Genomic DNA, 15,296 nt, shown 5'->3' with positions numbered 1-15,296 from the left:
CCGGCAAGCTGTGACTGTTTGTTCTTCCCAGTTTAGGTGTTCATCCAAGATTATTCCAAGGTCTTTTACTGTTTTTTGGTATGGTAGTTGGGTACGATTGAGGAGTATTTGAGGGACTGTTTCGCGAAAGTACCGACTGATTAACTTTGGATGAGATATAAGTATAACCTGGGATATCTTGGAGTTTAGTTTCAAACCTAGGTTCTGTGCCCATCGAGAAACAGAGCAAATATCTGCGTTCATACTCGCTACTGCGTCAGCAATGTTCTTGGGGCTTGCACTTATGTACAGTTGGATGTCGTCGGCATATAGATGGTAGTTGCAGGAGTGAATCACTGAAGAAATATCATTAATGTACAGTGAGAAGAGTAATGGACCACGGACGGAGCCTTGGGGAACTCCTGAGCGCAATTTTTTTCCATAATGACTTTTCAGACCCACAAATGACTTGTTGACTTCTGTTCTTGAGGTAGCTGTCGAACCAATGTATTGCGCTGTTTCAGAAATTCAGCTGCTTCATTTTAATTAGTAATATATCAAAGTCAGCTGTATCAAATGCCTTGCTAAAGTCAAGCAGTGTTAGGATGGTAGCTTCATGTCTGTCCATAGCATGTTTAATGTCATCAGTTACTTTGATTAATGCAGTTGCTTTACTATGGTGCTTTCGAAAGCCTGACTGATATTTGTCGTGGATATTATGAGTTTTGAGGTAATCCGTCAGCTGTTCATGGACGATGTATTCTAGGGCTTTAGATATTGCAGGAAGTATGCCGATCGGCATGTAGTCACCTAGCGACTTAGGGTTGTCAGTATTGGGTATAGGTTGAATTAAACTTTGCTTCCACTCAGTAGGATATGTGCTACTGACAAGAGACAGGTTGAAGATGTCTGTGATAACCGGAGTAATAGTGTTTACGACGTTCTTAATCATGCCAATGCTCACTCCATCATTTCCTACTGCCTCGGAAGAGATTCTCATAATTGCCTTGTGTACCGTGCCGGTAGTTTATATATGTGATGTCCATGAATGGCTGAAAATGGTCTCCCAGTAGGCGAACGTAGCCATTTCCAAGCAATGATCGGTTCAGCTGGAGCAGAGGACACAGACTATTCCGTGTAAACAAGCTCTCACCACTATGGAGCCACCACCAGCTTGCATAGTGCTCTGTTGACGACCTGGGTCCTTGGTCTCGTGTGGTCTTGTTGCACTCGAAACTTACTTTCAGCATACCAACTGATATTTGAACTCATCTGATTAGGCATGCGTCTACATTAGAGGGATTCAAAATTATTCTGATAAGTGGGTTCAAACAGAGACAATTTTAGAATATTTGACTCGATTTCGTAACCTGTTAAATGACAAAAAATATGCTTTAGGGCTGTTGTAACGTTTTGCGTTATGTAGGAGAGCGATTTGAACGTCTGGAGCTGGTATGAGGGGACATGAAATCGTTGTATAACTGAAGACTAGTGGGCGCAGAACTTATGGGTCGCCACAGCAGGTCAGGCAAAGCAAATGCTATGGTGAGTCCAGGTACATCGGCGAGCAGCTTCACCGGAAATGGTTAATTCGTGTTTTGACTAATATGATGAGCGATGCTCGCTTAAGAGGGCAGCCATTGCTCCATGAAATTCTGGAAGGTCAGACAAGCTGGCGGATGGTTTCTTATAGTTTTTTGAGAATATATAACTAATTACAGTTACGTATTACTGCAAATCTGAATACACCAATGACTTCAGGAAAATGCAGCCAATGACACAACAATATTTTGGTACCCTTCAAACTATAGAAGTTAATATTTCTCAGCGAAAAACAATTATATATTGAACCTCGGAATTAACAGCTCTTAACCATTCCATGCGATTTCAGCATGGAATAACTCAGATGATAACACCTCACTAAAACTATCTTCTCTAGAAGCTACATACGCCTATCTATGTTATTTCTCGTTTTATTACGCTTTTCGTACCTTTTAATTATGCAGATTGTCAGGTCTTCTTATCCTCCACAAATACACAGCAGATGAATGCAGCATGAACGCCTCAAGTTTTGTCGTAATTCTGTATTTATTTAATAAACAGTTACTATTTTGCCTATAAGTTCCATAAACATTAATTATAACTAGAAATTCAGAATCATGGTAATTTAATAATTGATGAGTCATATGTGACAGCTGACAGCACCTTCAAAAAGTAGTGCCAAAAGCGCTTCTGATGAGCAAGGTTAAATAATTGTTTAAATAACATTTAATGACGATCTTCTGTTATTTATCGTGAGCAAATTTACACTAAATTCCTGGCTTATTTATTTATGGACAGACCTCTGTTTATATTCATTGTGACTGCCGGCAGTGTGACCGAACTTATATTACATACCTTTAAGTGTTGTTGAAATATACTAGTTTAGTGTTGGAAGTGGTGATGTTCAGTCAAATTATGTCTATAGAGCAGGCAGTACCAGAGCAGTAGGAAAACTGGGACCTAAAGAGTGAAGAACTAAAGTGAGCTATTCTGGACAATTGGAAGTTCATTCTGCCTGTGGGAGCACGTGGTTTTTCGTGGCGTGTATGAAAGATTGTGGGCGGTGAACAGCCGCTACCGTTCTTTAACTTCTAACTGGAATTTATGTTTCGAGAGATCTGGATGTACTGCATTGTAGGACTCTAACTTTTTCGCTTGTATTATAGAACTGAGGATAGTTTTGTATCGTAAGTCTAGATTTCTGAATCTGAACTCTAAAATGATTTGAGCTGGTGAATGGTTCATCTATTGTGATCGTAAAATGACACAGGTTTTGCGTATCTTTGAGGACAATTTAGTTTGAGGATTTTGCTACCAGTCTTGTAAGGCTCTCAATGTAACTTTGCTTTGTTTGATAAGGAAGTATTCTATTTTCATTTATATTGAATATCGTGGGACCTTTTCCCATTTATTTGAGGTGTCTTTTCTTGAATAAGTAGTGTACAACGTGATTGTTTGTCATCGACATAAGTAACACACTTCCTAATGAAACCCTTGTTATTTAACTATCAATTTAACTTTTATTTTGTATATCTGTATATTTTATTAAATAGCAACTGTAGCCAATGCATACATTAATTGACTGCAGAATCACAGCTACAGGTTAATATTTGCAGCGAACTACCTGTGGGGCATGAAAGCAGAAGTGCCCGGCTCGACGCTACGACTACATCGAGTTATCTTTTTGAACGGGGCCATGGATAGCTCCAGTAAGGAAAGTATGAGCAACATCAAGTAAATTCGTAACTTGTTTGCTCGTTTCAGATGCTGTTTAGGTAGAGCAGGGCCGGCGAAACGCTGCACAGTGTGCAGACGTGCGGAAGTGCTGCACATGTGCGCACGTGTGCGACAGCGAGCGACAGTGACATCTATTATTAGACATGTGTCCTAAATGAACGGCGGAGGCTCCACTTCCCTGTTTATGTGGTACAAGCAAGACCGCAACATACCCAGTCTCGTTTACCCCTGGTGACCATAACTTTAACAGAGAAGTACTGAGAAATGGCAGGTACTGTGAAAAAGCAAAGGACGGGAGGTCTATGTTGTCAGTCGTTTAAAAATGACTGGGAACTGCAATTTTTTTTTGTAGCCGTTGGCGAAAACTCACATTGTTTGCTGTGCCGCCGAACAATAGGCGGACAGCGTAAGTTTTCTATTGAAAGACACTACAATACACATCACAAAGACGAGTGTAGTGTACTCAACAGTGAAGAACGTAAAGCAAAATTAAATGTCCTTAAGAAAATGGATGAGACACATCAACTCGATTTTACTGTACGTCAAAGTAACTGATTCTTCTTGAACTCTTAGTTTCTTGTGTTACACTTATGTCTATTTTACTGTACGCTGTACAATGTACTGTTTTCTATTTTCCGGAATGACAACCACACTAAATCTTCACTCCGAGCAAGTTTTAAAATCGCATTAAGAACTGCACAATATGGGAAACCCTTCTCCGAATGGGAGATTGTGAAAGGGTGTCTGATTGATGCTGCAGAACTTGTGTGTCCCACGAACGTTAGCAGGTTTCAAGAAATCAGTCTGTCCAGACAAACAGTGACAAGATGTATCAGTGCTATGGCCGGCGGTGTGCACAGGCTGCTAATAAATAAGGCTTTCTTTGTTGCTTTCTCTGTTGCACCCGATGAAGCAACAGATCTTACAGATACAGCCCAGGTTGTGATATACATACGAGGTGTCGATAACGCACTTTGTGTAACAGAGGACGTTTTGGACTTAGTACCTTTGAAAGGGACTACTACTAGTTCGGACTTACTCCAAGCTGTGGAGCAAGTGATTGATGGCGTCGGTATGGACTGGAATCGGTTAGTCTCAGTGACCACATATGAAGCACCATCAATGGTGCAAAAAGCTAGGGCGCACAGACGAGACGTTGTATGGAATTCACTGCATTCTGCATCGAGAGACGCTTTGTGCAAAATCAGTAACGTTAGCAAACGTCATTCAAATTGTGCGTAGTGTAAACTATCTAAAGACACATGGGCTTACGCATCGCCAGTTTCGGCGGCTCTTGGAGGAATTAGGAGCGGAGTATGGCGACATACCTTACTGTACCGAAGTACGCTGGCTCAGTTGAGGTAAAATGCTGAAAATATTTTTTGATTTACGTAGCTATGTTGGAAGACCCTTGTTGGATATCAGACCTTGCATTTCTCGTGGACATTACGTCTCACATGAATAGCCTGAACGTCAGCTAGCAAGGTGAAAATAATTTAATTTCTGACATGTTGGAAAAAGTAAATGCCTTTGAAAGGAAGCTTGCGCTTTGGGAGAGCCAGCTATTGACAGAAAACACTGCAAATTTCCCGACTTTTGGACTGGTCCATGAAAGTGCTTGATTTCAAGAATACATGTCAATAATTGTAAAAATTAAGGAACAATTTCGAGCACGATTTGCAGATGTTACGAGTTAGTCTTCTGTCATTCTCCTCTTTGCTCGACCGTTCTCGTCGTCAGTTGAAGATGCTCCGGATGATCTGCAGATGGAACTGATCGACCTCCATTGCAATACAAGACTGGAGGACAAGTTCTTTGCAGTGCGAAGTACAAAAGAATTCTACGAAAATTTTTCACAACAAGAATATCCACGCCTGCACCGAGAATCCGCGAATGTCCATGTTCGGGTCGACATATGTTTGTGAAAGATTTTTCTCGGTGATGAAAATGAATAAATCAAGGTTTCGATCAAGCATAAGTGATGAAAATCTTCGCAACTGCTTGCGTTTATCAAAGAGCCTTGCTTTGTGCCCGATATTAACTATATCATTTCTCATGACCAGTAATAAACGTGTTTGGATTTATTCCTTTCATAATTTAAAATTATTGTGTACTAACTGTTGATTGTTGCCTCATTCTGCTCCATGTTACATTATTATCAGGAAAAATTGGTCATTAAACCGATTGTTCCAATGTATACTCACATTTAGGGTTTTTCTTAATGTGTGAAGAGCTACACTCAGCTGAAGTCGATAAAACATAACATTCATCTAATTGTCGGTTATTATGCAGATTTCAGACGGAACTGATGAAAGATATAGCAATAATGGTATTGAAATAACAAGTGATCATCGAGAGGTCTGCAGTTATCATTCTGTTCAGAAGTCAGTGAGACAGAAATTATGTGGGTGTAACTGAGGGCACCGAGAATTAGTTACAGGAAATCTTGCATTAGTTTAAAGTTATTTGAAATCATGAATAAGGTTCGTTGGAAGTCGCTAAGTGCTCTCTTTCTTAAATACTAGATTAAAAACATTACGCGTATTTACGTGCCGTCAGTCAAGCTGCCTTCATAAAAACCCACGGTTGTAAACTGTATTACTTGTCTTACTGGGTTAAGCTGTTAACATAAAAGTAGATGTCTCAATGAGTAGACTGTGACAGTATTTTAAATGTTTAATACGCGAAATACCTCCCCATGGTTGGCTCGCAAGCTGTGGAAAGAGCACTAGAATGCGCCGGTACAGAGTATCCCAGCAAGTGGATAAAGCAACATCTGTGCGTAGAGACATCCACTTCATGAACGCTGACGGCTGCGGCGTGCACGCTGTGACCCGGAAGTTGCACATGTGCAGGAGCACCACACGCGTGCAGAATTTCTGGCTGGCCCTGAGGTAGAGTAACTACATTAGCAGTATGTGTTAGGTACTGTCGCACACTGAATTCTCATTTCGTTTTCTCCTCAGCTTCTGGGTGCTTCGTTTCTGTAGTCAGGCTGTGCTTATAGATTTACAAGGATAATATGTTGAATAATAATAAAATGTTACGTTTCAAACCCTGTCCTTCCTGTTTTTAAACAGAGAACATTTAGAATATCCTTCGTATTCCTTAAACAAATACCGGTGATTTCCTTACTAAATAAGAATTAAAAATATTTTCCAGATAATGTACGTTCTCCTTTAGACTGACCAAACTTGCCGAAAAACAATTTTGGCTGAGTGCAACGAGTGACTCCTGCCGTGTTTCATAGTCGTGTGCGGTCCGTGTGAACTGTTGCAGACACATAGTTGTGAAAATCACTGAGACTGATGCCTATAGGTATTTTGATGAACAGATGAAGCATACGAAGCATCATTGTTTACATGCTTCAACTGGTGAATATTAGTTTGTCCCCTTCCTCCTTACAGACGATATAAGTATTGGAAACTTCAAAATGCAGGTCTGCTATATGCTCAAATACAAATCTTCACTTTTCGTAAGTGAGCTTATATTTTTTTTCATATGTATGATGAATGAGATTCTACAGCAATTCATGTGATGCATGTTCAACATCGCAAATAACGTCAACTAGGTAAAAGTGCTATACAGTAGCCAAATGCTGTTCTGTAGGCCCACAAAAGCAGTTCCTGTCTTGTATATTAATATCCTGGACCAAAACAAGTAGAAAATAATCGTCTGATCCTTCAATTATATTTTATATGAACTACGTCTTATAACAGTCGCAGTAAATAGTAATGGGTTTCACACTGCTGTGAATGTCCTCTTACTAACATCAGAAGGCGGAGGTGGCAAGCACTCACGGACATAAGTGCGTGCAAACTACACCACATAAAACGAATCAGTTAGTAAAAAGATTTATCAGTTTGGTAATGACTATCTTCCTGAATCTCAAAATGACAGTCCATATAAAGATCAACTGACTTTTGACGTAAGGGATGAGAATATTCCACAGTGTATTTCAGATTGCAGCATTCACACAGGCTGACAACTGGAGAGAACGGGATGTCAAGGATAAGGGTTCTTGTGGATAACATTTTTCTATTAAATCTGGTTTGAGAAAACGTTGTCTTTTGTTAATATTACAAATTAACCTGTTTTCGCCACACTAAATCAACTTAACGTTGTGTGTTTTCTATTTTTGAATCTTCTTATTCTTTATTTTATTATTCTCCATTGTTTTCATGAAACAGGAAAAATTATCAATACAGCTTGGATATTTTTTCCATTGAGTTTTCATCCGCAAGACAGGTCAGGTATCTGAAACCGAAAAATGATATTGGTTTTACAATAACTAGACTGAAAAATGGCTTCCACTATTTGTAAATAAGAACACAAATTAATGCAGAAATTTTCGTGAAATAACTTTTTGTAACCGTGAAAGGCCTAATGCATAGAAAAAGTTGCTTCAAAATTATTTGCTACTTGGAAAAACAAAACAAATAGATAAGGTAAACATGCTCTACAGCCAGCCATTCTGCTTAGTGGGCCCTCTGACTGAGGACCTCATTGCCAAGGAGACAAGAGAAAGACAGTGAGGAGAGTCTTACACAGGAGAATCTAGCGAAAATCTGAGATGGCCAAGCCGAGCGCTCGGAATAAGTGGGTGACGATTGAAATGCAGGAAGCCGAGCCTACAAAAAGCTGCAGCAATCCTATGCTACCGGTCGCGGTGATGGCAACCAAGAAACAGCCGTGGACGTAGCGGAGAAAGCGGAAATGAACTGTTGGGAAACGTTGACGCGATGTCGACCAGTTCCCCACCAGGCACGTCCAGAACACCCATTCACTTTCGCCCTTGTCATTCATGATAACGGGAAGGGTCAGTAGGCCGCGAACAGGTGATAGGTCACCCAGAACTCGAAGCACGGCTACAGGATAAAATGCAGGTCTTGTGGTAGAGCATTGCCGCACCCGTTCCGTGACGAAGACGACTAGAACGTGAACACACAAACAGCAGCGGCCGACGTCGTCACAAAGGATCCACAGGCTGAATCAAAGTGGAAGGGAATGTTGAAATCAGTCGTCCGAAAGTTCCTGTGGATGGTGGACATCACAACCATCATCATCAAAGAAAGAAGGCTAGGCTTCTAAGGCCACATTTCTCTTAGGCAAAGGTGCAGTCAGAAAAGGGGGGTCAGTGTGGGTATTCGTGGGGCCACTGTGGCATAAGAAGAACGAAGAAATATTCCGGCTGAAAGAATATTTGGACGTAGCTCTGCTGCTCCAACCAATGTCACCAAAATCCGAAAGCTCTCCACCATGTTTCAATTGCTAGAAGTACAGGCTCCTGCCCAAGTTCTGCAACAGGAATCCTGCTAATGTGAAATGTGCTGACCAGCTGCAGGTGGTGCAGATCCTTCATGGAGATGCAATACGATCAGGTGGCGAGTAGAAGACGACTGCCAGCAACGAGGAGAAACAAGGAGAGGAAACCAGCAAGTCAGCTACATCTGGCTGTAAGGATTACAGCATGCTCCGTTTTTTATTTTAGTGTTGTCTAGATGTGCAACCGACTTTGTGTGTGGACTTCTGTGTGAGAGATAGTTTGATAATTTTGTCTTTATTTATTTATCATCAGGACTGTTTGTCCTTGAGCCTTGGTATTATATTAGTACATATTTAGGTGTCATATCATTTCGGAAATACTGTGATAGAATGAGTCACTCGAACTCGGTGCCAGTGTTCAGAGTGGACATAGCTTGTGTAATCCAGATGATGGAATGTGGGATGTAAAGCCTGTATTCTATTGATGACTCTATGAATGGAGCAAGTGATCGAGTCCATATCGTTGGTTGATGTAGTTTGTCATGAAAGTCATGAGCTCCCACCCATATCACTGCTCCTAGGCTTAGGCGGAGGCCGCTTTTTTCCAGCGTTTCAATCGGCTTGAGGTTTGAGGTACTCGATGTCCCCATGTCAAACAATCATAGACAATTGTTGGGATGACCATTGCTCAACATTGTTCCACTCACTCACTCGTTTTCTTTGCAAAAGTTACCTAGAACCTGATGATACCTGCTACTATAATCTAAATTTCGTGTTGAACTCACTTATTTTCAATAAAAAAATTCTTATATTTCATTATGAAATTCGTGTAAAATTAAGAGGAAGAGTTGACTTCTCTTAAAAAATTGTCTTTGTTATCAAAAAAGTGAATGCAAGAAAACAAAAGCCGGATTTTATGAAATAAGGAAGACAGTTATGTATCTACAAATTTTCTTATTTTTTCTACTTGAGCAGCCACAAGTTTTGTATGAGCAATTCTTTGTAAAAGTTTTTTAGACAATACTTCTTTATTATTCTACTGCATTCACTTGTATCTTTTATTTTTTTGTATTTCTCAACATATTCTTTACTTGTATACCTAACATATTTGTTATCTTGATAATATCCTTCAATATTTTTTAATCCATACATGGAGTACATTTCTTGGTGTTGACAGTTTAATGATACCCCCTGCATATCAGAATGATGCAGGACACCTGCATTGCCATACTAGGCAAGGGCCTAGTGGAGATGGTTCGCCATTACCTTAGTCCAACCCTAATGGGGACGAATCTTGATGATTATGATGAAGATGACAAAACACCCACTCATCTCAAGGTAGGTGAAAATCCTTGACCATGCCAGGAATCGAACCCAGGACCCCGTGCTGGGGAAGCATGAATTCTACCACAAGAACACGAGTTATGGACTGTACATTTAAAGATAATTAAATTGAAAAGGAAAAAAAATTCTGAAAATAAAGTCTACATTAATTCTTAATCATGCAGTTCATTATTTTTAACTGTCTTCCATCATTTATATTTCAATTTTCCAAATTTTGAAAATCTCAGTAACTAACTATTTTGAAATATCTATCAGTTAAAATAAATTAAATTCGTTATCGAGTTCCATATATGGTAGGTAAATGATCACAACTGATAAAATTATGTAAGTTTTTAGGTGTAACTAACTAATCTTTTTAACAATACAGTGTTGTATCATTGTTGAGCTCTTTGGGAAATATTTCCATTTATAAAGTATAATTTTTATTAGACTTCGTAGAATGTTTAATGTCCCTATAGCAATGTACCTATTTTACTCGTATTTTCCAAAACACTTCATTTATCATCATGAGTAGTCATGACTTTCTTGTTTATCTCAACTGTTTGGATTTTATATTTTTCACTTTGATTCATATTAATTGTTCTGTGTTGTTCTCTATTGTTGAATAATAATCTTTTGTAGTCTTCTTAAATTTACCCAGTTTTTAACAACATGTTTCTAAACACCTTTAGATTTCCTTTCTATTTTATTGCGAACATTATAAGCATTCATTTTTTGCCCTTAATCCATAAAATTCTTCCATTATTTATCCATTACATTTGTCTTTCATGTTTCCTAAAACCTTATTGTTTACTTGTATGATACCATAAATATTATCTGATGAATATTCACTTGTATCAAAGTAATTAATCATCTATTTACTGTCTTCATAGAAATCTTCAGTTTTCATGTTGTAGATGTAACTTTCTCTATCTTGATAGCACAACTGAACCTTTTCCCTATATTTTGGTTTCAGTACTCTACAGTAAAAATCATACATCAGTGCTCTGAATAAATGAAGTATACTCATTACTACGTATGAGTAGATGTGTTTATTAATCTTGATTTTAGTTTACTTACATGGATAGCATACGATTTTAACTAAATTAGATCTTCATTTAAAGTTTATTGAGCTATAAGTTTATCACATTTTTTCCATGTGATACTAATTTTATGTTCACTCTGTTACTGATATTTTTCATTGTCTTACCAAATAGTTAATTATTCATTAACTTGTGGAAAACATTTTCAGAATCACTTTTTCCTTTACTTCTCTTTTCAGTATTCAAATCTACGTATTTCTATAATCAGACTGGTTAAATGTTAAAACTCTATGTATTTCTATTAATTTTATTCCTAGAGACAGATACTGTTTAAGAAGTCTAATGTGAAAAAGATAATTATTTTGGTTCTCCAGAGTAGTTAGTAGTTTGCTTTCTTTTGTGCTATTTACAGTTTTATTTTCTGGAGGGAGAGGAAAATCCTTCTGTAAATCATGTCATTCTTTTGTATATTCTAGATCTACTTCAAAAATATACCCATGTACCAGTTTATCTGAAATTTAAGTTATTTCTGTACAATCAAAATAATCCGGACTATTCAACTCAAATCCACCGAATGGTAAATATCGACTCACTATGTGACTACAAAGACTCTTTGCATCTAAATATGTTAAAAATTTCGATATCCTTTTAACATCATAATCTTTCATAAATTTGTTACTTACTTCAACCTATTTTTACTCTCAGTACTTTTTCAACAACTAAAATTTTATCATAATCATATAATAATAGTAGAAAGTTAAGTTATTTCTAAATTGCATCCCATAATAACCCAGGAGCTGTAAAACACCAACATTAATCAATTTGTATGCTTTTATTCAAGTTTTTTCGAAGTTTGAGATGCATAAGCCCATAAAAAAACATAAACTTTGAGATATAAATCATGATATTTTCCAGGATTTTTGATGTTAAATTTTTCCAAACCGTTTTTACATGTTTATAATCTGCATCACTTATTACACAGGCTTCAGTTTACTGTAAAATTCTTTCTTTGCTGGCAATAGTGTCTCTTTAAATTCCTTCTTAGAATCCATGGGATCTTATGGATAAACACCTTTTGTTGTCACTAAATACAACAGTTCTTCAGGAAAAATTTTCTAATGTTTTCAATTTGATCTCTTTTCAAATTCGATGCAAGTTTTTGAAGTGGAGAAGCCATAAATTTAAATCTATCAATAAATCTCATCTTCATATTTTCTGTCTTCTTTCAAACCTGGTGTATCTCAAAAATGTTCATATGTGTGTGAAGTCTTATGGGACTTAACTGCTAAGGTCATCAGTCCCTAAGCTTAAACACTACTTAACCTAAATTATCCTACAGGACAAACATACACACCCATGCCCGAGGGAGGACTCAAACCTCCATGATTCCAGTGCCTTAGACCGCTCGGCTAATCCCGCACGGCCCTGGTGTATCTATCTTCATCATTAGGTGTTAAATCTATTTCTCTTTTATCACAACCATGTTCTTTTACAAACAGATTTGCTGAGATATCATGTAAATAAGTTAGTACAAGACTATGATGTTTTAGTTGCAATTATTACATAATGAATTTCTAAATTTTCCAGTCTATAAGCTTTATGATTTACTTTTCTGTGAGTAATGATATTTACACAGTGTACATTTTTCTGATCTTACACACCTTCATTGTTCATCAGACTTCCATGGTTTCATTTCTTCAATATCAGAATACATTCTATATTTTTTTTTACAATTTGGTCTTCTGTATACCACATGGACTCTATAATGTCCATTAATGTACCTGATATGATAACAGTATCCTGTTGGTATAGGTTTTTGATATTTTATTGTGTATGAATTTCCTGGTTTTGGTTGACATTTATCCATCTTGAATAGTAAACTTATAACACTACAGGCATGAGTGCTACATGTTTCCTAATAATCAAACATCTAGTCTGTCACAGGAAAGCCAAGTTTAACGCAACCACAAAATGTAAAATGCTAAATATAACCTTGACCTGCAGTAAGACTTATGCTCTTGGAGGGATTTTGAAACGTTTGACCATGCATTACCCTAACGGATAGAGGTTAACGAACATGAACTTTGTATTATTATAATTAATAGAGAGAAGTAAGACTATAATTTTGAAAGTAATGAAAGTAGTGAAAAATTTACTTCAGTGAAACAAAAAAGAAAAAAAGAACCATCGCCAGACAAATTAAGCTTAATAATGTGCAAACATTATCCTCTATGGATTTGTATTTACTCTTGCAAAAGGGACTTCAATTCATTCTTTGTTAGTAAGTGCAATGGACACCCAGAACATCCAGATGAACTACACAGTAGGTAGCAGTTGTTATCAACTGCACAAATTATCAGCCACAGTAATATTAATCAGACTTTCCCCCTATTAATAACAGTCATCACCTCAACCTTTAACTAATTCATTACAAAATTGTTCTCAAAGAAAACACGAGGCTAATTGGCCCCTGACAGGAGTTCAGATTTGACTAACACACAGAAACACAAAACAAATGCAATAGTATGACACTTAAATAACACATTTCGTATTCATTTCACAGTATTAATGTTTCCCATTCAGGAACAAAAGCCCAGGTAAAAAATTATTTTTCTCCTGCCATTAATTATTAAAGTAGGGGCCCTTAATCTGTTCCTTCCTTTATCAATAATTATGCACACTTTACAGAAACACATTTCATTATAATAATACTGATTTCTTATCCCACTTGATATCAATTATTTTGCAGTGCTGTATAACCATTAGGACTGACAATATACTTAATTAACGCCAAAATGATTTCACATTAAATTTCAAATAGGATCAAAATTAAGTGCCTATAACAACAATTGTGAAAGAAGTGATTTTAAGTAACCACAATTATGTTCATTAGTACTAAAAGTTTGGCATTTTCAAAGTAAAAGCCATTTATAGCAAATTAAAGATTTTCATCAGTTCAGAATTATGTGCCTCTCTTACTACTTGTGAAGCAAGTAGTTTTACCTAACAATATTTATCCTCTTTAGCACTGAAATTCAGTCAAATTAAAATTTAAAAAAAATATTACTTCTTCACAAACAGGATAGTCAGTCCATATAGCACTTTTAGGATAGGACACTACTTGGTATCATGAAGTGGATAATTTCGATGGTCAAACAGAAATTTAGCAATGCATGAATTATTATTACAAAAACACACACAAGCACAATGGTTCATACTGGTGTACAAATCTGTTTTCCAAAGTAGTTGAAGCAGTGACGCAGTAATGGTGGCAAGCATGTTGTGGCTATCTGATCTCTTCTCTGGTGGTTTAATGCTCTATTTAATTTCTTCCTGGCGGCGAGTTAATCATTTTTAGAGCACTACCAAATGGGAGAGCACCATTCAACAGTGAGAATTACATCCGACACCATTGCACCATAGACTTGGTATCACAACGGAACACTTAGCATTTGTGGTGTTGACGATGCAACTGCTGTCCACAGACTACCTAATGTGGTCTCTCTTTTTCGGCCCACAATGACCACCACTTCGACCATTCCTTGCACACCAAGCACCTTCCATAGTGGAGGGTGTCCCCTATGCCTTTTACCTTACACTTATTTACATATAATTTTGTTTTAATGGACAGACATATTTAATAAAAATTTCATTATTTAAACACACTATTAAGTTCAACAAAGTATACATCATAAAGTTCCATTTTCCTTAAACAATTCAAAGATCTTAACTCGTAAAGAATACTAATACAAAGCTAATTACACTGTACCAATTACTCAAAATCGATAATGGTGTTACACATGCCCCATGTTTCATTGAGTTTTCTCATCACACATCAATGAAACATCAATAACACCTAAGTGGTGTCGAGCAACCCCCACACTAAGAAACAAAAACTTTCAAAACAAAAGAAAACTTCAATATTCATTCGCATATACACACATGACAGTCTACTCTCATTTTATAAAATTACAAGTTAAGCAATACATTATATTTCATGCATTGTTAAGAATATGTATAGAATTGAAGAAACATGTAGGTACCCATATACAACAATACACATAGCAGTGGCACAAAACATTTTACACTGTGCAATATATACACTTTATAACACAGTGGCGAATTTATCCATTAAGAAATTTTTTCATGCTGCTTTCATCAATAGCAGTCCATTTCTTATTAATTACACAGACATACATACAGCTACACTGAGCCTAACATTATTTTCTATCTGACCTCAATAGAAATAGGCAGTCCATCTTTAGAAACATCTTAGAAAAATATACACGATGATAGTTAATTCAATAATCAAAATATTTTTCTGCATGCAGTAGCATTTAGCAGTCCATTTTTGTAAACACTTAGACATATGTTTACATAGAAAACACACAAAAGAATTTCAATTTT

Source organism: Schistocerca serialis, chromosome 3 (genome assembly GCF_023864345.2).
Source record: "Schistocerca serialis cubense isolate TAMUIC-IGC-003099 chromosome 3, iqSchSeri2.2, whole genome shotgun sequence".
NCBI lineage: Eukaryota > Metazoa > Arthropoda > Insecta > Orthoptera > Acrididae > Schistocerca > Schistocerca serialis.
This window is presented reverse-complemented; position numbering follows the sequence as displayed.